The 22,889-nt window shown below is 38.9% G+C and overlaps 1 protein-coding gene across 12 annotated transcripts in view; it reads left to right on the forward strand.

Annotated features, from left to right (window-relative positions):
* Positions 1-22,889, forward strand: part of NCOA2 (nuclear receptor coactivator 2) — a 290,419-nt gene that overhangs the window by 136,329 nt on the left and 131,201 nt on the right. For 2 of the 12 annotated variants that reach the window (XM_064588232.1, XM_064588230.1), the window contains exon 3: positions 11,616-11,770. The exons of the other annotated variants lie outside the window; for them this stretch is intronic. The gene's annotated coding sequence lies outside the window, so the exon portion shown is untranslated. The remainder of the gene's footprint in view (positions 1-11,615; positions 11,771-22,889) is intronic. 12 annotated transcript variants of the gene reach the window in all.

The raw sequence follows: 22,889 nt of genomic DNA on the forward strand, positions 1-22,889 counted from the left end.
CTTACCTTCTCAAGAAGGCCCGTGATTCTGTGGCGTATTTATAGAGCAAGGGGGCCATTTGGGCTGTCTCGGGGGTTGGACGCAGGCTACGTGTCTGAAGGTCTAGCAAGGAGCAGGAGAGCCCCTGGCTGCCCTTTCTGAACTGCTGAAAACTTACCCTTCTTTTCTAACCCCCCTGCATTCTTCTTTTCCTCCTTAGCACTTAGCAGTACCTTATAGATAGTAAGTTTTACTTATTTATCCTGTTTATTGTCCCTCTCTCGACTGTAAGGCCAGGGGCCAGGATTTTCTGATTGGTTCACTGCTATACCCACAGTGCCCCCCACACAGTAAGGACCTCAGTGAATAGTTGATGAATAGATGTTGGGAAATTATAGTGATTTGTGTAACACTTCTTTCTCCCTCTTTATACCCTGAACTTATTGAATGGAGCTGAATCACCTTTGTGCCCCTAACAATGCTGTGCATATTGCAGCTGATGTATAAACATTTATTTATAGCAGCATCCTGAGGGGGAGAAACTAGGGATTTCGGACTCAATTGGTCTGAGTTATAATTTTTCTTCTTACTAATCTGACTAATTAAACTACCCAACCTTTCTCTAAGCTTCATTTTCCTTAGCTGTAAAATGGGGATAAATTAGTACCTCTGTTATAGGGCTGTTGAGAGGATTAAAGATATAATGCATGTCAGAGTGACTGGCATATAGTTGGCACCCAATAAAGAACTAGGGTTTTGCAATCTTTCTGTTGTGTAACCTTGAATAAGTTACTTAACCTCACTGACCCTCGGTTTTTTCATCTCTAAAAGGGGAAGATTAAAGCAATCTCGTGTGGTATCTGGAGGACCCAGTGAGACACCACACGCTGAACACTTAGCTGGCATAATGCCTGCATACTTGGCAGTCACCGAGCACGTGTGCCTTTATTCTTTCGTGGATAGATACAGTGATCAAGAGCACAGACTCTGGACCCAGACTGCACAAATGCAGCTTCTGGCCCTTTTACTTACTAGCTGTACTTGACCTCTCTGTGCCTCAGTTTCCTATAAATTGGGAGAAATCATAGTCCCAGCCCCATAGGATTGTGGTGAGGAAAATAGATACAAATATCAATAAAAAGCTTAGGCCAGTACCTGGCACATGTAAGCACTATAAGTGCTTGATTTCTAAAAATATGTCTTTAGTGCTTTTTTTCCCTCTTTAGTCTGTTAAGTAGTTTTAACCTGATATAATCTGAGTAGGATGTCTTGCTTATAAAGAATGGGGTCCTTTTATAATGAAATTGGCCATGTTTGTGGGGGGGGGATATCATAAAACATCAAAAACGATAAAACTGCCTCTTCTTTTTTTTTTTTTTTTAAAGATTTTATTTATTTATTTGACAGAGAGATAGAGAGCACAAGTAGGCAGAGAGGCAGGCAGAGGGAGAGGGAGAAGCAGGCTCTCCGGAGCTGAGCAAGGAGCCCGATGCAGGGCTCGATCCCAGGACCCTGGGATCATGACCTGAGCCGAAGGCAGCCGTTTAACCGACTGAGCCACCCAGGCGCCCCTAAAACTGCCTCTTCGTGGTTTGACCTGACTGGATAACATGGCCGTGGTGTTGAATCTTCCATATACAATGAAAAAGCTACACTTTGGCTCCCCTTCTGGTCAAGATCCACTCCAGAGCAATGGCAGGCTGGTTTAGATCTTATCTTTGAAAAATTGTCACCTGCAAATTTGTCTCCATTTCTCTGCTCCCCCCCATTCTGCCAGCTGGTTTCCAGGAATGGTGGGGAATGCAGTTTGAGTAGAGCCCAGGAGGAAGCAGCAAAATTGGAAGGACAGGTGGTGAGTAGTTGGCCAATCTGGAAACCTTTCCTCTCCTGCTGGGGAAGATTTTCTTCTACTAGCAAAACATTTTTCTAACAAAATTCCAAGAACATATACCAAATTGTGCCCCTCAGTTCTTCAATCCTGTCAAGGATGAAATCTCTATTTGCAAAGAACTACAGTTTATGATGTCACTGAGGGCATGGCTGGGTTTTTATTCGTGTCTAAAACAGGCTTCATAAGAGAGGCGGCAGCTTCAAATCGACAGATTCCATTGCCATTCATGTAGCAAGCTGCCGTTGGAAAATCTTGTGTTGTCCCTTAGGAGAGACGCTACTGGATCTCCTCTGTGATTCTTGGCCGCGCCAAACCTCTCTCCCATTCTCACCCTGGTGTTGGGATGGCAAGCAGCCTTCATCTCTGGTGCCAGTTCCTATTGATTATAGTGATTGCCTAGAGTGCTGTGTTGAGAAGAATTGAGAGGCCACATACAGGCTCAGAAGTGATTAATTAGCAGTGTCTGCTGTGCATCAGGAGAAGGGGTAACTAAGCGTGCGTTGTGCGTTTGCCAGACTTTGTGGATTCCGTGATAGGGTTCAGCCTTGAGAGTCTCATTTTGTGTTTCAGCATTTTTGTCTTTGAATTAGTATATATCAATTAGTTTATTCTATAGTAGAATAGAAATAATAGAATCGTGTGTTAGCTAAGATTATATCAAGTTACCTATGTGAGCTTTTTCATTACTTAATTAAGGAGGATCTTAGATACCTAACTTACTCTTCATTTTCTCACTTCGGAAATGAGTAAATTAGTTCTCTAACTTTTTTGTTGAGGTTCTCTTGCTTAGTTAACACATGGTTTTATCTTTATTTTGTAAGTCTGGCAGAAAATACTCCTAAATTTTGGTGGTAATTCTACTTACTGGACGAATAGTAAATTAACATGAATCACCTGAAACCTTGGCACACAGCAGGCAGCTAGACCAGGCTTGGGGGTTATAATCATTTTTTTTTTTAAAGGAGATAGAAGTTTATTGAATATACTGCAAGGGAGCAGTGCACAGGTCAGCAAAGGAGAGACTGTCTGCCGGGGGTTATAATCGTTGTAGAACAGACCAGACATGTCATTCGTAAAGGAGTAGTCACGTGTGTGTTGTCCTTTGGCTTCCCTCCTTAGAGGTCAGGGATAATTTTGGTTTAACCACTGAGGTCTAAAGGTATTACTTCTTATTGTTTTCTTTTCTATGAGTCAAGATAAATCTTTTCTTTTTTGGCAGCTGACAGAGAATACTCTTTCACTGAGGCAATAATGATACTGTTGAAAATGTAAGCAAAGCTCCAAATAGGAGGACATTTTGTACATTTTCTAACTCAAAGATGGATATATTAGACTCTTTAGAAAATTGTGGCAAAATATACATAACAAAATTACCATTTTAACCATTTTAAGTGTACAGTTCTATGGCATTAAGTACATTCACATTGTTGTATGACAATCAGCAATATCTGTTTCCAGAACTTGTCTTCCTCAATTGAAAGTCTGCACCCATTAAATACCATCTTCCCATTCCTCCTCCCCCCTCCCCCCCCATTCTCTGGCAAACACCGTTCTACTTTATGTGAACTTGACCATTCTGGGAAGCTCATTTAGAGGTTCTAATCTCTAGTTACTTATTTTTTTTTTTAATTTATTTATTTGAGAGAGAGAATGAGAGAGAGCACATGAGAGGAGGGAGGGTCAGAGGGAGAAGCAGACCCCCTGCTGAGCAAGGAGCCCGACATGGGACTCGATCCCAGGACTCCGGGACCATGAATCTCTAGTTACTTATTTCACTTAGATGTCCTCAGGGGCCATCCATCTCGTAGCATGTGTCCACATTTCCTCCCTTTTTATAGCCGAATAACATTTTATCGTATGTAGGTACCATATTTTATTTATCCATTCATCTGTCAGTGGACAATCGGGTTGTTTCCACCTTGTAGCGATTGTGAATAATGCTGCTAGGAACATAGGTGTACAAATATTTGTTCAAGTCCCTGCTTTCAGTTTTTTTTGGGTACATACTCAGAAGAGTCATTTGGTAATTTTAAGTTTAATTCTTTTTTTTTATAAAATTTTTTTAAAGATTTTATTTATTTATTTGACACAGAGAGAGAGAGAGCGAGAGAGGGAACACAAGCAGGGGGGAATGGGAGAGGGAGAAGCAGGCTTCCCGCTGAGCAGGGAGCCCGATGCGGGGCTCGATCCCAGGACCCTGGGATCATAACCTGAGCCGAAGGCAGACGCTTAACGACTGAGCCACCCAGGTGCCCCTTAAGTTTAATTCTTTTGAGGAATCACCATACAGTTTTCCACAATGACTGTGCCATTTTATAGGCCACCAACAATGCACGAGGGTTCCAGTTTCTCCGCATCTTTGCCAATACTTGTTTTCTAGTTTATTTGGTTTTGTTTGGTTTTGTTTTTTAAAGTAGGCTCCATGCGCAGCGTGGAGCCCAATGTGGGGCTTGAACTCACAACCCTGAGATCAAGACATGAGCTGAGATCAAGAGTTGGACACTTACCTGACTGAGCCACCCAGGTGCCCCTCTAGTTTTTTGATAATAGCCATCTAATAGATGTGAAATGGTATCTTACTGTTTTAATTTACATTTCCCTAATGACTAATGAGGTTGAGCATCCTTTTTTTGTGCTTATTGGCCATTTGTATATCTTCTTTGGAGAAGTGCCTGTTCAAGTCCTTTGCCCATTTTTTTTGAATCAAATTGTTTATTTTTGTTGTTGTATTGTTGGGGTTCTTTATATATATTGGATATTGGTTTCTTATCAAATACATGATTTGCAAATATTTTCTCCCATTCCATAGATTGCCTTTTTATTCTTTTGATAATACCTTTTGATGCACAGAAGTTTTTAATTTCGATGAAGTCTGACTTAACTATTTTTTCTTTTGTTACATGTGCTTTTGGTGTTATATCTAAAAAATCATTACCAGACCCAGTGTCATGAAATTTCCCCCTGTTTTCTTGTAAGACTGTTACAGTTTTAGCTCTTATGTTTAGGTCTTTGACCTACTCTTGAGTTAATTTTTGTATGTGTAAGCTGAGAGTCCACAATATTTTTTTTGCATGTGGATATCCAGTTTTCCCAGCACCATTTGTTGAAAAAAACAAATTAAAGACTCCTTTGAGTGGTCTTGGCACCTTTGTCAAAAACCATTTGACCACATATGTGAGGGTTATTTATGGGATGTACTAGACTTTAAAGGGTTAGGTATATTAGCTTACATCTAGTCTCATTGTTTTTCACTGATATTATTGCTACAGTTTCCTAACTGTTCTCCCTAACTAGTATCATTTCTTGAAGTCCATACCACTGGTAAAGTGACTTTCTATTCTATTCTTTTTTAAAAGATTTTATTTATTTGAGAGACAGACCACAAGCAGGGGGAGGAGCAGGGACAAGCAGACTCCCCACTGGGCAGGGAGCCTGACCCAGGGCTCCATCCAAGGACCCTGATATCATGACCTGAGCCAAAGTCAGACATTCAACTGACTGAGCCACCCAGGCACCCCTAAACTTTCTTCAAAAAAAAAAAAAAGATCATGTTATTCAACTGCTTAGAAGCTTTTATGGGTTCCCCATTCCCTACAGAATAAATTTCAGCCTCCTTAGCTCTGTAGACAAAGCTTATCTTAGCCTGGTTCATGCCCACCTTTCCAGCCTTTTTTCCCCACCACCTTCTTTTAGGGACCCTCACAGGTATTTCCTTGGAGCCCTAGTGACAGATGTGCTCTTACGCTCTCCTGCTTATACACCTATTTCTCCCCTTCCTCACACACTTGATACAGTCCTGCTTTCCTGTTGTTCTCTGAAATCTTTCTTGGCCTTTCCTTTCCAAAGTTAGGCATCCTCCTTCCTTGCTCCTATAACAGCCCAGACCTTGAAATGGCATTTTTGATCCTATTTTATAAGTTTTGCCTACTTTTCTCTTTGCCCTCCTTGATTATAAGTTTCTTGAGGTCAGGGATTTTGTCCTGTTCATTTTTTTTTATTCCCAGCACCTGACTTAGTGCCTTACATGACATTGGCACTCAGTAAATATTGGCTGGATGAAATGAATTAATCTAAAGCTAAAAAAGGAAAACCATTAAGGAGAGAAAGACATCAGGTCAGGTATCAGAAATGTTTTTCCTTTCTTAGAAACTATTGCTGTGGCCTGTGAGCTCTAAGGAAAGATTTCTTTTTTCCCTAAAGATATTTTCCCTCTTTTCCCAAGCTTGCAACTATGATTGCAATTATTATTACCCTTTTCCAAACAAGGAAACATAATCTTAATGATATTTTGAGAGGAAGGAGAGAATAGGAGAAGGCAGAAAAACAAAGAGCCCCGGTAAGGGGAAGGTGAAAGAAATCGTTCACCTTAGAAGCATTCACAAGTGGCACTTGAAGTTGAGTCAGAATTGGCTCGAGGTGCTGAGATACAGTGATACGTAGTGAGAGATGCAGTCTTACAGACCAACGTAAAACACATGCTCCTTAGCACCTTTTGTCACAAGTGCCACTTGTGCCTGTGGAAATTCGGAATAGATGAATAATTTGCCTCAGAATATGGCATCTCCACACAAAGAGAAGCTTTTTGTCGAACTTTGATGATTCTGTTCTGTGGCCAAGTTTGTGAAACAGTGAAAAACTGGTCAGATCTTAGTTAGAACAGGTTGACTCAAAAGTCTTACTATCATCTACCTGCGTAGCATTCCTTTAGGATACACTGAGAAGAGTGGGCCACATTTTCCCAGTCTTCTATGTGTGTGACTGACATGTTCTTTTGGCTTTATTTGGGAGAAGTTAATATATAGAGGATCCAGAGAACAGCAGAGCCAGAAAAGGAAATCTGGTTAATCCACAAGAGTTAAGGATGACAGGAAGGTTTGTGAGGCTGTTAGCCATCTCGCTCAAAGGACGTGTTTCTGCTCTTCTGTATTATCCCTGCAACCTCAATCCTCTCTAACATTTTGAAGAAGCAGTATGGTGTAGTCTCTGCCTTTGGTTACTTTTTGAACTTTCAGTAACAGTGTGGGAAGTTTTCTCCCTTAATACGTCAATGATTCTAAAAGTTAAATGTTTAAAAAAAACATACTGGAGACTATAGACTTACCCCGGTTTGGGAATTTGAAATGGATGGCTTCAGGAGTCTTGGGACTGGATGGCCCTCACATTCTGTTTGGTTCCAAGAGTTTACAGTTCTAAATGGTCACTGATCCTGGCAGAACATTTTAGGGAATAATGTCCATCTTAGAGGTAGAATCCTCTACCAATGAATCCAATCCTTGAGATACATAATCTGCTTCCTCAGCCTTACGCACTTTTGGAAGCTTGAGGTATAAAATGTATAAACCCTGATAGGCTACTGTGGTTCTTGTTAATTCTGGCTGACAGGTCACCTCAGAATTTCAATTGTAATCGAGTGGTGGTACTCCAGTGACTTCCAAGAGTAAATGCACCTTTTAAAGGCCACTTACTTTAGAGTGGTACATATGTGCTAATTGGGAAGAATCTGATTCAGCAGCTGAAGCCTCCGAAATCCTTGGATGAAGTACAGATGCTGGGAGTATAGTATGCTATTTGTATATTCTTTCATTTCATGAAGTGGTAACTTGGCATGGGCATATTTAGAAGTGATTGTGCTCTGTCGTCCTTCTCCTCAGCTCTCTTTTGTGTGGGTATAATCAGCTGCGGTAGAATCCTAGACATTTAGGCACTGCTGTTTGCATGAGCCTTTTATTGGAAGTAACCCAACAAGATAGCACTCACTGCTAGCCTAGCACAGTTGGGCCTTCTCGAAGGCTCATTTTCCTACGTATCAAAAGAACCACATCTTTAGTTAATGTTGGTAGGATGATATCTACGGGCAGGATATTCACAGGTAGGCCTTTCCTTTATCACGGACTCACCTCTTGAGGAAGGAGGTCAGAGGTCCAGTGACCTAATTCTGTTGGACATGTATGCCTAATGAAAACAGCCAGTTCAAATGGACATTTCTTTTCACTTTATTATCTTACTATTTATGGATCTTATTCCTCATCTCAGTAAAATATATATATATATATATATTTTAAGATTTTATTTATTTTTTTGACAGAAAGAGACACAGCGAGAGCAGGAACACAAGCAGGGGGAGTGGGAGAGGGAGGAGCAGGCTTCCCGCAGAGCAGGGAGCCCGATGTGGGACTCGATCCCAGGACCCTGGGATCATGACCTGAGCCGAAGGCAGACGCTTAATGACTGAGCCACCCAGGCGCCCTCAGTAAAATATATTTAACAGGTATATTATTCCATGAGACTTTATCTGGTTTTAAAAATCTGATATATATAATTACAATGTTAATGGGTTTATGAACTAATATGATAGATGACTTTGTTCACACTTGGCAGCTTGTTAAGTGTGACATCTTCAGAGTGTATCTCATTTTTAAAATATGAATAAATAAAATATATGATAATAGTGTTCCACGACAACTTTGTTGATTAAAGATTTGCCATTTTCTGGCACAATGTACTCAATTTATTTTTTGAGGTTTGTGTTATGGAAATTTAGAATAGTGTTATAAGCCTCCATGTACCCTTTACCCAGCTTTAGAAGCTGTCAACATTTTAAAACTAATTTAGTAATTAATTTAAGCAATTCCATTATTTTAAAATTATGAAAATCACCTGTGGCCCCATCTACCTGACACAGCTCTTAACATTTTGTATATTCTCTTCTTCCCTCAAAGTTACAATTGATATCGCTTCCCTCTTCTTTGTGTGGAACATAATCAAACTAAGAGCTAGTAATACCTACCGTTGATTGATGTCCTCCTCTGCCAGGTACTGGGCTAGTTGCTTTTGATATAATTCGTAGAATCTGCACAATAACAATGGAGTATTGGCACTGCACTGCTTCCCCCGCCCTCCCCCACCCCCCCGCCATTTACAGATACGAACCTGACTCAGGTTAAGGAACTTGCTCGAGTCATATATGTAGTATATGGATTCATATGAAAGTGTCACTCCAAGGCTACACTCCTGCCTTGCTATAAAGGGGCCTCTTCAAAAGTATTTTTTCATATTGCTACATAATTACCTTTAGAAGCAAAAAGAAATGTCAGTACATAAATTGGACCACATTATCTATAGAAGCAATACTAGGATAGTTGATGCTGGGAACTTTAAGAGCAATAAAAAGCATGGTCCCTGCCCTTCAGTATTTATGCTGCAGTGTGGATGAACCTAACCCCTATGAGAAGCTAACAGAATACAAAATAAGACTTACTGTGGTATTATTAGCTGTAAATGTTATAAAAGCTCCACAGAGAAGGAGATGGATGAGGATTACGCCCCATCTGTAGAGAAGGCTGCTAACAGATTTAGGATTTCAGCTAAAATTAAAAAGACTGACAACGCCAAATGCTGGTGAGGATGTGGGACACCCAGAGCTCTCATGCATGGCTGGTGGAAATGTAAAATGGTAAAAATATGCTTATTTATGAGTCAGTGATTCCACTCTTAGGTATTTACCTATAAGAAATGAAAATGTTTGTCTTGTAAAAGACTTGAATGTGTGTATTGGTAGCAGCTTGTATATAATAACTCTGCATTAGTTTTCTTTTGCTGTGTAACAAATTACCACAAACAAACTACACCCATTTAGCTCACCATTCTATGTAGATCAGAGATTCAGGGGCACCTGCATGGCTCCGTTGGTTAAGCATCTGACTCTTGATTTCAGCTCAGGTCAGGGGCTCAGGGTCATGGGATCAAGCCCTGTGTCAGGCTCCTCGCTCAGCGGGGGTCTGCTGGAGATTCTTCCTCACTCTTGCCCTCCCCCTCACTCCCCCCACAATAAATGAATGAATGAATGAATGAATGAATGAATCTTTAAAAAAAAAAAGATTTATTCCCACAATCAGTCTTTTTTTTTTTTTTTTTTTAAGATTTTATTTATTTATCTGAGACAGAGAGAATGAGAGACAGAGAGCATGAGAGGGAGGAGGGTCAGAGGGAGAAGCAGACTCCCTGCTGAGCAGGGAGCCCGATGCGGGACTCGATCCCGGGACTCCAGGATCATGACCCGAGCCGAAGGCAGTCGCCCAACCAACTGAGCCACCCAGGCGCCCCACAATCAGTCTTTTTAAAAAAAGATTTATCCAGCATGGCATGGCTGGATTCTATGCTCAGGGTTATCATAAGCCTGAAATGGAGGTGTCAGCAAGAATGAGTTCTCATCTGGAGGCACTGGGAGGAAATACCCACTTTCAGCTCATTCTTGTTGGCGAAATTCAGTATCTTGCAGCTGTAGGACTTGAGGTCCTGTTTCCTTGCTAGATGTTTGCTGTGTGCCACTCTCAGTTCTTAGAGGTCACCTGCATTCCTTGACATGTGGTCCCCTCCATCTTCACGTCAGCAGTGGCACATCAAATCTTTCTTATGCTTCACATTTCTGAGTTTTGCTGCTGCCAGCTGGAGAAAACTCATTATGATTAGACCAGGCCCACCTCAATAACTTCTCTATCTTAAAGTTAGTTGTGCCGTGTAATACAGCCTAATCACTGGGGTGAAAACTCACCATACTTGGGGTTATGCAGGGTGTGTACACCAGGGGTTGGGGAATCTTGCAGAACCATCTTAGTATTCTTTTTACAACCACAATTGTAAACAATCCAAATCCCCATGAAGAGGAGAATGGATAGACAAACTGCAGTATATTCGAATACCCTTAGCACTAAAATGGGGTAAGTTATTAATAATATGCGGTAACACGGATGGGTCTCAAAAACGTTGTGCTGAAAGAAGCGTAAAGAGTACTTGTTGTATGATTCCATTTATTTGAAGTTCTAGAAAAAGCAAAACTAATCTGTAATAATAGAAAATAAGATTGGTGGCTGTTGGTGGGGATAAGGAGACAGAGGTTGCCTGAGAATGGCACAGGAGAACTATTCAGGGGTCACGAAAGTGTTCTACATCTTGATAGGAGTGTGGATTACATAGGTGCTTTCATTTTTCAGAACTCTTGAACTTTACTCTTAAGATCTGCTTATTGTACTGAATGTAAATTTCACCTCATTTCATAAAAAATGAAACATTACCCTATTGAATCCTTGTTTTACTTCTCACCAGACTTTTGGTTTAAGAATGAACCACAGTTACATATATAACCACCATCGGAAAACATTAAAGCTAGAAACAACTTTACAAATTATCTAGTCTAATTCACTTTTAAACACTACTGCCTTGGTGATGAAAGAAGTTTAAAGTTGCTAATGATAAAATCTGCTGCAGTCACCTTCTGCACTCAGGAGGGGAGTTAGAAAATTTTACCTATTTGTGCTTGCCAGCAGAAAATATGACAGAGGAACAGATTTGCTAACAGCAATACATCTTGAAGTATAAGTGAAGTATCTGGATCAAGACATTTTACTTAGACATGTTTGGCAGGAGACATTTTCTTACTTGCTGTTGATTTGATCAGGGAATTCATAGCATTTTGCTGTTGCCTGTGATTTGGCTGAGAAATCATTTGTAAAAACTCCATTATAGCTAATAAAGGACACATGGTGTTCATTTTAGAGTATCTGTGACCTCACCCTACCTCTGTGTAGCAGTGATTTCTGAGATAACCAAAGATTTGATAACGTGAGCAGGAAAAGGACATATATAGGTAGATGAATTTCACAAAACTGCCCCCCTGCAGTTTTTGTGCTATTCTTTTTTTTTTTTTTTTTTTTTTTTTTTTTTAAGATTTTATTTATTTATTTGACAGAGAAAGACACAGCGAGAGAGGGAACACAAACGGGGAGTGGGAGAGGGAGAAGCAGACTTCCTGCCGAGCAGGGAGCCCGATGTGGGACTCGATCCTGGGACTCCAGAATCATGACCTGAGCCGAACGCAGTCGCTTAACCAACTGAGCCACCCAGGTGCCCCTTGTGCTATTCTTTTATAAAGTTTTCTCTCATTATCTACGAGGAAAATAATTTCCTATGATATGTCAATTTCCCATGATGCCATGACTCTTGACTTTAGATTTTAAGTGCATACTGAAAATATTTAGGTATCTATTAAAATCATTACGACTTTTAAAGGTTTTTTTTTTTTTAACAATTAGTTATCTTAATAATTCTGAACTGTACTTTGGCTTTTTTGTGATACATGTGCCAGCATTTAAAATTTTTAAATTTATTTTCTTAGAAACATTTTATTTTCTAATTGAATTTCTTCACTGAGGTCTTCAGGAAGCTTAGCTTCCTTGACACCTCTGTAATCGTTTTAGGCTGTGAAAGTTGTTAGGGTAGTCTTTGCAGAATGGTGGTGGTTCTGTTTAGTGACATGGAGAGAATTAGTAAACACCCACTCTATCTTACCCAAGTTGTTTATATAATGTTGAGTGGGTAATGTAATTAGAGTAAACTAAGAGTCTCAGAATTAGAATTGTCCAATTCTTTTGAGTTCTGAGAAATTGGAATTTTTTTGTGTAAGTCACTTTTATACGATAATCCTTCTGTATAGTTGTGTTCTTGGTTTTTCTGTATTAAAGAATTAATTTTGGCTTGGTTTACTTATGAATAATGCAGTTTATGTAAAATGATTTTGTGAGATGAAAGCTCTTTGTTTTGACCTCCAGGTATTAAAATAATTATTCTTTAAAATATCTGTACACAAATAGACAAGTACTGTATGATTAACACTTACATGAGGTGTCTCAAGTAGTTAAATTCACAGATACAGAGAATAGATGGCGGTTGTCAGGAGCTGGGGAGAAGGAGAAATGGGGAGTTGTTTAATGAGTATTAGGTTTCAGTTTTGCAAGATGAAAAAGTTTGGGAGATCCGCAAAACAGTGAATAAACTTACCATTGAACTGTATACTTTAAGATGGTATGTTTAATGTGTATTTTACCATAGTTAAAACTTAAAAAAATTATATCTACTTTTCATGCTACACTTACGGTGAGCACTGAGTAATGTATAGAATTGTTGAATCAATATGTTATGGACCTGAAACTAATATAAAATTGTATGTTAATTATACTTCAATTTTTAAAAATCCCTGTTTTCCATTTTTGAGATGAGAAAACCAAGGCAATAATTGTAACTAAGGAATATAAAATGTAGCTTAATCTGTTGACTTCAGTTGAACAGATTCTTTTAGCCTCTTGGGGTACGTCTGTCTTCCAGTTGGGTGTTGTGCTTCAGTATGGTTTGCTCCTGGGGCAACTCCTTACCCCATCTTTTTCTCTTTCTGACTTCTCAACACGTTCTTACACTTACACACTCCTTCCCCACATTGCTTGCCTGGTAGACTTTAAAAACTTTTAATAAGAAGTAGATCATAACTGGGCGCCTGGGAGGCTCAGTCGGTTAAGCGACTGCCTTCGGCTCAGGTCATGATCCTGGAGTCCCGGGATCAAGTCCCACGTCAGGCTCCCTGCTCAGCGGGGGGTCTGCTTCCCCCCCCCCCCCCGCCCTCTTCCCTCTCGTGCTCTCTGTCTCTCATTCTCTCTCTCTCTCAAATAAATAAATAAAATCTTAAAAAAAAAAAAAAGAAGTAGATCATAACTGAAATGAAGTAAGTATATAATGTAATCTGCTGTGTCTTTGCCTGGAATTTTAACCTGTTACTAGGGACATTTAAGAACCGTTACTGAGCAACCACTCTGTGTCAGGCACTGTGTTAGTGTTTCCATGTATGTGTTTTGAGAGTTGATTGTTTATCAGAAATAAATCAAACTGGCCAGACTGAAAGGAACTTTTGATTATTATTTTTTTAAGATGGCTTTGGCCATGGAAACATTTTTCTTCTTGGAACAACTTATAAATTCCTTACTGAGGATATATTTCTAACAAGAGTACATTTTGGTGTTTAAAAGTGTGCTTACATGTGTTTTACTGTTATAGGGAACTAATTTCCAATATGTGGATAGCTATAATGTCTCCAAAGTTTTTGTTATGCCAGATTTATGAGATTTTTATCACTGGGGGCAGAGCTCCAGAGAAGGAGAGAGCACACATTTTCTTCTAACTCTACCACTTTGTATTACTGTTCATAGGGGAATGTTGATGGCCAGCATGCTGCATCTTACTGAACGGAAGGGCCCTGCATCAGAATGTTTGTTTTTAGCCGTTATTTTTAGCAGCAGGTCAGAAATTGGTAACATTTTCATTTTACAGTATACTTTTTTCACTTATTATGGTAATTCCAAGAAGAGTAAATAATTTTAGACATGTGTATTGAATGCCTGTGTGCATTATGCCCACGTGTGTGTGAGTGCGTGTGTGTGAGAGAGAGAGAGAGAGAGAAGAAGAAAAAGACATTCTCTTAATAACAGGAGGGGTAGAGGCTTACTCAGTCTATTATCATAAAGCTCTGCTAATGTAGCTTCTGAGTCATGTGACTGCAGAAAAGGCTATTATCTCAATGAAAAGGAAACCGGTTTTTAGAGCAAGCAATAGAATAGAAGCAGGAAGAATTTTCGAGTGTTCCACCATGCTGGATTGTCAAAGGGGGATCTGTCTGATCAGCAGCTAAAAAAGGATTTGTGAGGCTAGTTTGTCAGCTATCGTTAGAAACAAATGATAGAGGAGATAAGCGGCAGGGGGCTCAGCATGTGCTTAGGTTCACATCAAGGCATAATGTTGGTCTGGTTTAATAGAGAAGATTTATCTCTGAGGCAATAAATTTATTGCTAATTGTGGGGTTTGGGGGGGTTTTGTGTTTTTCTGAAGAGTGATGTATGGTATTTTTATTTACATCACTGGTGAAGATGAAGACAAGCTGCTGAGCCCTGGTTTGAACTGCAGAGGCTGTGGACAGTTACAAGGTGTGTTTCACAAGTGCTCTGACTTAATATTTGGTAATGTTCTTGGAATTCTGTGTGCTTGTGGATTGGATGTGCGTGTGGTCCAAGAGAGAACCGAGCATGACAACCAGGCAGTGATAATGTTCTCAGGAACAAATAGATTCAGTGCCATCCAAATTGATTCCTTCGTGGTCCTTATTTCTTTTGTGTTTATTTCGTGATTAAAGGTTTCTTGCAGTTACTTTATATGGCCAAATACAATCTCATGCTTGTTTTAGAAAATATTTTGATAAGCATTTTAAGAAGAATTCAATCCAAATCTTAATCAGTAAGGAATAAATAGAAGCTTTATATGTGTATCTCTGTGGGTTTTTTTTTTTTTCAATATCCTTTTGTAATTCAAGCTTAAGAGAGGTTTGCAATGAATTTGAATTTATTTAATTTTTGGTTAGCTTTCTTTTTTGGCTGAGGCCTCGAATGAATGATTTTTTTATTATATATAGTACCTAACTTTCTCTGATTTATTATATCCTTATGCTACCGCATGCAGAAAGCTAAAAACGTTCAGTTAATCTTGAGACTGTCCACTTTTTTCTCATGCTAATGCTATTAATTCTCTCAGCAGTCTGTACCTTATTCTTAACCTTGGAAGGTGTAGTCCTTAAAAATCTGAGATTGGGGAAAGATAATCATAAGCTTTATCTGAAAAGGGTTAACTGTTATACATTGTATACCTGAGGAATGAATTCACTAATATGTTTTTTATTTAACCTCTAGACCAGATACGCCCAACTTAGGGTGAATGTTTCCAAATCTTTTGAAAAATATTTTGAAATTGAACTGTTTTGTACATACCTTTTTTTTTTTATTTTGAAATTGACATTGAAGACAGTAAATCAGGCTATTATGCACTGTATAGACAGTTTACAAAGAATTAAACTATTTTATCTTTTGCAGTAAGAGATGGTGAGAATCGCTCAAACAATTTTTAATTATAAGTGCAGGAGATTCTTTTCCTTTTTATATCTACAAACAATATATTAGCATGATAGAGTTTAATCATTCATCTTACTGAGATTTTCTTTTTAAAAAAGACACTGGCACTTTAATCTACTTATAGACAGCTTGGTTCAAATAAACAGTTAATTAACTGTGATTGTGATCATTCTAGAATTTTTTTTTTTTTTTAAATCATAGGACTCTCCCACATTCTTCTAAGTAGGCTTTAAGACAAAGTTATATACTGGTTTCAGCCCAAGATTCACTAGCACCATATGTTAAAATTTTTGAATAATAAAATATGTATAGCCAGACTGATTGAGTTTTCCTTGTTTTTGTTTTAGAAAAAATTTTTTTTTGTTGCCTTACTTTAAAGCGACACAAGGATTCTGGAAAAACTCAAAGGTGTTTTTACTGAGCACCTGCTATTATTACAAGATACTCTTTCAAACACTGTGAGAAGACAAAAGCAAATAAGATATTTAAACCAACAAGATAACTTAGAGCTGGCATTGGAACCCAGCCTCAATAAATGTAATTATCCTGGATCTTACAGGACTTTTAAATGGTTAAAAGGAATTTTTTGTAAAACTTGTTTGGCTAATCAGAGAATACATTTCTGATAACTTTGTAACTTTTTACATGAGCAGGTTTGAATGGCAATTTTAATCAGTCTCCATTTGTGCCAGTTCATATTTCCTTTGTATCATGACAGAAATACGTTCATTTTATTTGCAGTCCTCTAAAACTAGAATAGTTTTTGTTTCTGATCTTGTTTTTCTCCTAGGATGTCAAATACCAGTCCTTTACAACTTTAAATTACTTTTGTAAAAGGATAAATAATATATTGTGTTATCTACAAATAACTTTACTTTTTGGAGGCTGGGGAGTAAGGACCCCAATCTTCGAGTTAAAAGAAGTTTTGACGTCAGGGTAGTGTCTAAACAGGCCAGATGACTAGCTTGCAAATCCTGCTACACTTAAGAATTCCAACCACAATAATTAACCACAAATATTATAACCAGGTCTGATCTTGTCAGGCTGAGAGGGTTTGCTTCTTGAAACGATTTTTTTTTTAAAGATTTATTTATTGATTTGCTAGAGAGAGAGAGAGTGAGTGAGAGTACAAGCAGGGGGAGCGGCAGGCAGAGGGAGAAGCAGGCTCGCCACTGAGCAAGATGAAGAGCTCGATCCCAGGACCCTGGGATCATGACCTGAGCCGTCGGCAGCCGCTTAACCGACTGAGCCACCCAGGCGTCCCACGATTTTTAATTTATAGGAAAGATAGGGCAAGAAAATACTGAATTAAAGGTGATCTTAGTATTCAGTGTTGTAAAACTCCATCAAATACGTTCATAGAGTTGTTAGGGTTTTTTTGAGAAAGTCAAAGTTTGGGAAGATTTTGGTAAGATGAAGGTGTTGGGCTGTATTTTAGACAGTTTAATTCTTTGAAAGCCAAGGGGATATAAAATTCATGAAGTGAAAAAGCCCATGCAATAGCTAACAAATTGTTCCAAGGTACCTTTTACAGGGTTTACTCTAAAATTGATCACCCATAAATGCTGAGAAAAGTTTAGAGTCAGTTGGCTTGCCCATTTCTCTCACAGGTGTTGCTGTCCTTAACATTAAAGAGAGAAGACTTGGCATTTTCTGGTGTGTAGTTAACAGGTGTAGCAGTGACTCTTTGACCAAGCTTATAGTTAACATGCAGAGTTACAACTTGTAATATGATAATCACTAATATAATATAGCATAGACCTACGTTTGCTTTAAATGTAAAGATAACTTAGTTATTACTATTGATATATTTTTAAAGATTTCGTGAGAAACACCAGATGCTGTAATTTTGACCTTGAATGAATTGTTCTTTAAAAACCAGCCGAATTGAGAAATATTTTGAAGTAGAAGCTAGACATTTGGTTCCATCATTTTAGATATCAAATCAAATTATAATAAATTAATTGGCTAGAACAAAGGGTTGTAAAAGCAGTCTATAAGACATAATTAAAATTTGTGTTTTGTGTCTGAATCCTTAGATTCAAGTCGAAATGAATGATTTATGCTGAAACTTTCTTGGATAACAAGTTACTTTTGAAGCTTTTAATTGTTTATTTAATTGGCCACTCCCAAGTTTTTGCTTTCCCATTTTAGAATTTTAAGTGAGAAAATACCCAATTTCAAATGTTATTTTTATGTATGTTTATTAAAGATAATATTTTGTGGGCTTTTATCTTTCCCATCTTGTGATGAGGAAAATGACAGTAGCAGAACAATTAATGGTGATTTTGTTAACCATCAAGTTAACTTTCATGTGGAGCTTATTATGTGCCAGACAGAGTTCTAAGGACCTCACATAGATTCATTTAATCTTTATAGCAACACTGACTGTGCTATCCTGTACCTGTTTCACAGTTGAGGAAACAGAGACACAGAGAGGTAAAGTAACTTGTCCAAGCTCACACAGCTTAATACGTAGTAGAGCTGGATTCAAACAGGTAGTTTGCCTACAGAGTCTATGCTCTAAATTACTATGGAACTGGGTTCAAGTGGTATTGCTGGTTTATTCTGGAGAGAGAACAGGGTGAACAGATGGACAAGGAGAGAACTGTGTTAATTAAGACTGAAATGCTTTTGTTTCTCCGTGTTTGTACTTTGGTAAGTTTTACTTTTGTTCCATTTCAAATAGGTAAGATTAAAACATCAAATGGTGTTTGGTTCGCAGTGAAAAGAAACATATTCATGAAAAGTAACTCAGCTAATGTAGAAATCTGCTTTTGAGGAAGGTGATATGAGGGAGAGCATTAATACGGGTAACAGAGATTGGTACAAGAAATGGGCTGTGAATTACCATGAGATTAGTGGGGCGAGGAGAAGTTCTGAGTTGTGGGATCTGAAAGATGTGTATCACATATTTTCTTACTTAGCTACTTCTCCTTTTCTTGGCAAATGGAGACCTTGCTGTTTACAAGGTCCTTTACTCACTTCATTGCTATCATGGAGCATGCAGGTATAAAAACCACAGAGAATCCAAATTAAGATCCTTGTTTTCAGACACTGAGAACAAACACCTCTGGAATATAAACCATTGCCTTAAGATTTGTTGTAAGTCATTTTATAGCCACACAAATTCCCTAGAGAGGAGTTCCTGTCCAGATAGTCTTTCAGATAAGGACCCCTTATACTGCGTCAAACTTTAACGGCTAACAAGCATATTTATTTCTAGGTGATGTCACTTGTTCTCGTCAGTATTCATGGTAGAAAAGGTTTGACCCTACTAAATCCTTGCAAATTGGATCCTTGGGAGTGAGTGGGAGAGTAAAGTACGGATATAGCTTTATCATTTGTCTTTGGTCTCCCTTGATGTACCCTCCATTTTATTTCTAAAATGCAAAAATAGCCAGTTTTTATTTTTGCACTTAAATCCTCCTGTTTCATTTATTTAACAACTGTTTAGTGTAGGATTTTGTTAGGTGCTTCACTAGTACAGGAGAAGAGTTAGCTGACTATCCCTGGGGGTGAGGAGAGGAGAGGATTGATCAGGGGACACTTAGCAGAGATGTTGAAGGTTGAGCTGATTCTTAGATGATCACCAGGCACTGGGGAATGTACGGAACACTTTAGGCCTCTACTGCCCATCCTAGCAGCCGCTAGCCACAGGTGGCTTTTGATCATTTGAAATGTGGCCAATCTGAATTGAGTGCAGAATGCACTCCGATTTTGAAGACACTGCCAAAAAAAGAATGTAAATTATCTCAGTAATTTTTAAAGTATTGATTGCATGTTGAAAAGATACTATTTTGAATACAATGGTGGCTACTAGACAGTGGTGGCTCCTGATATCTTCCGTTGTCTGTGTTGCTCTGAACCAAGAGGCCAGCATGTGTAAAGGGAAGTGGTGTTAGGTAGTAGTCTTTCTCATAGATGATACATCTGTGCCAGACATAAGGGATACACTAACGAGCAGGAAGTTATAGATCCTTCCCAAGCCCACTGTCTTCTAATCAGTAGTCAGATTAGAAGTAACCAGCGATTTCTTGAGTCCACATTCCTTGGTGTAGGGAATAAAAGGCCCTTTCATTATCTCGCTCTACCCTTCTAGATTCATGCCACCCCCCAAACATTGACACCTACAGACACTCTCCCATGTTCTACATTTAATGAAAACTACAGCTAATTCGCGTTATTCACGGGAGTTATGTTCTGTAAAGTCATGGCAAACACTGAGTGAATGCTGAGCCATTGCTTCTAGGGAAAATACAGAGTTAGGTGTCTGTGTCTCTGGTCACAACATTTTAGTTATTCGATTAATACATACCTTTATTTTAAGTGTGTTTCTGTTAAATACACCTTACTTAACATATATTAACACTTATCACCAACAGCATTATAACTTAGGCCTGAATGAAGCTTATCTAACACACATATTTTCTCCATAAGGCACATCACAGACTCTTGTGCTTAGGAACACTAGACCTCACTTCACTACTATGCTTGGAGGCCATATGAAACAGGGAAGTCACCAACAAAGAGCACAAAAATGTGAAAAATGTGGCCCTGAGTATACTGCAGAAAGAATACTTCTTTTACAGTGTAAGAATTGAAACGAAGCAGTGTCACTTTGTTCAACTAGGAAGTGCTATTTGTGGAGTACCTATAAGGAGCCAAGTAGTTCAGATAATAATGACTCTGGCTCTCTTTTATGAGGCAATTTCTATGTATCAGGCTGTGTACTTTAATAGTTGATCTCATTCAATTTTCATACAAACTCAGGAAGTGATTATTACTTCTGAATTTTACAGACATGGAAACTGAGGCTCAGAGAGGTTAAGTACCTTTCCCAGTGTGTTGCACAGCTAGTGAGTGATGAAAGCAAGAGATGAGCCAGGCTTTAGCTGACTCAGGGGCCAAGTTAGGGGATGCAGTTAAATAAAGCTGTCATTCTCAGTAGGGCTTTTGTCTTTGGTGGGAGGGGTGGAGTTGTAGCCCATGGTCTACAAATGCCCCTGCTTCCATATCTATTTGACAGCCTGAATATTGAAATCTGGAAGAACTGAGCCCATGATACAATTTGCTGTGAAGAAAGGCTGAGAACCACCATATATTTGTTGACTGTGGTGGCAAAGGTGCTCTCCGTCTGCTTCGGCAGCTTCTGTTTCACCAACTAATCAGACACTTCAAACTCAATGCATATCTTTTTGCTGCTTGGTAACTTTGGCTCATTCATTGCTCCATATGCCTTTATTATCTTGTGGTTTCCTTCTTTGTGTCTTTTCAACTTCTCTCTCTGCCCACGAACAGCTCTCCTATATTCCACAGACTGAAAATCTGTTAGACTCAACGGATCACCATTATCTTTGCCTGGAAAGAACTTTCGTGCCCGATCACTCCAGTAGACCAGTGGGCAGCCTATAGATTGGATGCTTGCCTGCATCGAGTGCCAGTAGAGTGGTGTCTCGTGGTATTGTGATGGCCTTTTCTGTGAGGAGCGGGATGAAAGCTGCCTTGGAACAGTCCCTTGAGGGTCTTTAGGAAGGGGTGTGGGCATGGCTTGTTAGGTTCAGAATGGAGTGCAAAAGTGTCTGGTACTGTGTGACATTTACAGAGACCATCCATGGGACTCTGCGTCTTGTGTTTCTTCACATCGGAAATTAGAAGACTGATTTAAGTTCCCTGACTTTTCTACTTGGCTGTTTGTAGAGTTTAGTCTTTCATTTAGATAAGCTAGTATATATGTTTATTATCAGAGTTCACCACTGCTGAGTTAGATACAGCTACCTCTGCCAGCGTTGAAATAGAATTCCTACAATCACCCATTCCAGTGGCCCCTTCTGGCTTCTCCTATTTGATCTGTCGTCACCTCCAGATTATTTCAACTCCCAGGTAACCTTAAGACAAGGGGAATAGATTCTGGAACATAATTTGCTAATGTACTTGGTTGGATATGTTATCAGGGCACCTAGGATTAAGTAGGAGGAGAGACAAGGTAACAGATAACAGCAGGAAGTTGTTTCTTGTACGAGGGTTATTGTGAGCAGAATGTACCAAAGTGAGAGAAATCGACCCAGTTATTGCCAGACACAAAAAACATATTTTCACTGGTATAGAAGGACTGGGCTGCAGGTATAGAGAAAAATTGGGGCACAGTTGAACTTATGGGGGCCTGGCATAATCCTAAATGTCTGAACCACCTAAGTTCATGATAACTTTGTGGTTCAGGCAAGTGATGCACTGTATTCACTGTGGTTACAGTTGGTACCTAAAGGTTGTGGGATTAGTCTGCGGGCTGGAAATGAACAGAAGCACAAGTAGGCATATCACCGTGACATGAGAACTCAAAAGTTTGTGTTTCCTTGGTGATGCCGAGAGTAGAGAACAAAATCTGATTTGTTCATAGCATAGCATTGTACGGTCATTTTGGGTCCTCTGTTGGATGTTCGGTTCACATTGGAAGGTCAATAATTACCAACAAGTGGCAATGCCAACCACATCTGGCAATTCTGGTGTGAACGATCTGTCCCTTTCAGGATGTTATTGTTGAAGATCCTCATGGATAGACATTCCACAAACTTTGAGGGTGATATGTTCATTTTTTTTCCTAACAGTATTTTACCTAGATCATTTTCTTGTACTGTCATCAACAACTCTCCTGCTATATATTTTGAGATAGTTGTTTAATGGCTATTAGAGAGCGTGAAGAAGTGTGGAAAGAGCCATGGACTTTGCAGTCAAAGCTTGGTTTGAAGCCTAGTGATTTAACTTATAAGCTTTGAGACTTTGGACAAGTCATTTGACTTCTTTGAATTTGTTTTTTCTCTGTAAAACAGGGGATATTATCTGCTTTGTAGAGCCCTGGGATTTAAATTACATGATGCAGTACCTAGTACAATGTCTAACAATAATTACCAAACACCTAAGATACCTCGTCTTCTCTGTGAAATATCCCTTCAGCATACTTGGTGTGTTTTCTTGCTTATGTATGTTTCATTTCCCCAAGTAGTTTAAAACACACACACGTGCGCACCTATTTAAATAAGTTCATAGTGTCTGTTCATTGACTAAATTCTCTATGAACCTGTTATTTCTAACTTCTGGAGCAACTTAGAATCTCATGCTTCTACCCAAATTGCCGATTTTTAGTTTTGCTTTTTTTCTTGCAATCTAAGAGTACATTTGCTATTTTATTTTTAGCATTAGGTCATTTGGTTGATTCACATTAAACTGGCAGTCAACAAAAAAATCAC

This window comes from Mirounga angustirostris, unplaced genomic scaffold, assembly GCF_029215605.1.
Source record: "Mirounga angustirostris isolate CCGP_5_RB_7025 unplaced genomic scaffold, mMirAng1.0.hap1 SCAF_4, whole genome shotgun sequence".
Classification (NCBI taxonomy): domain Eukaryota; kingdom Metazoa; phylum Chordata; class Mammalia; order Carnivora; family Phocidae; genus Mirounga; species Mirounga angustirostris.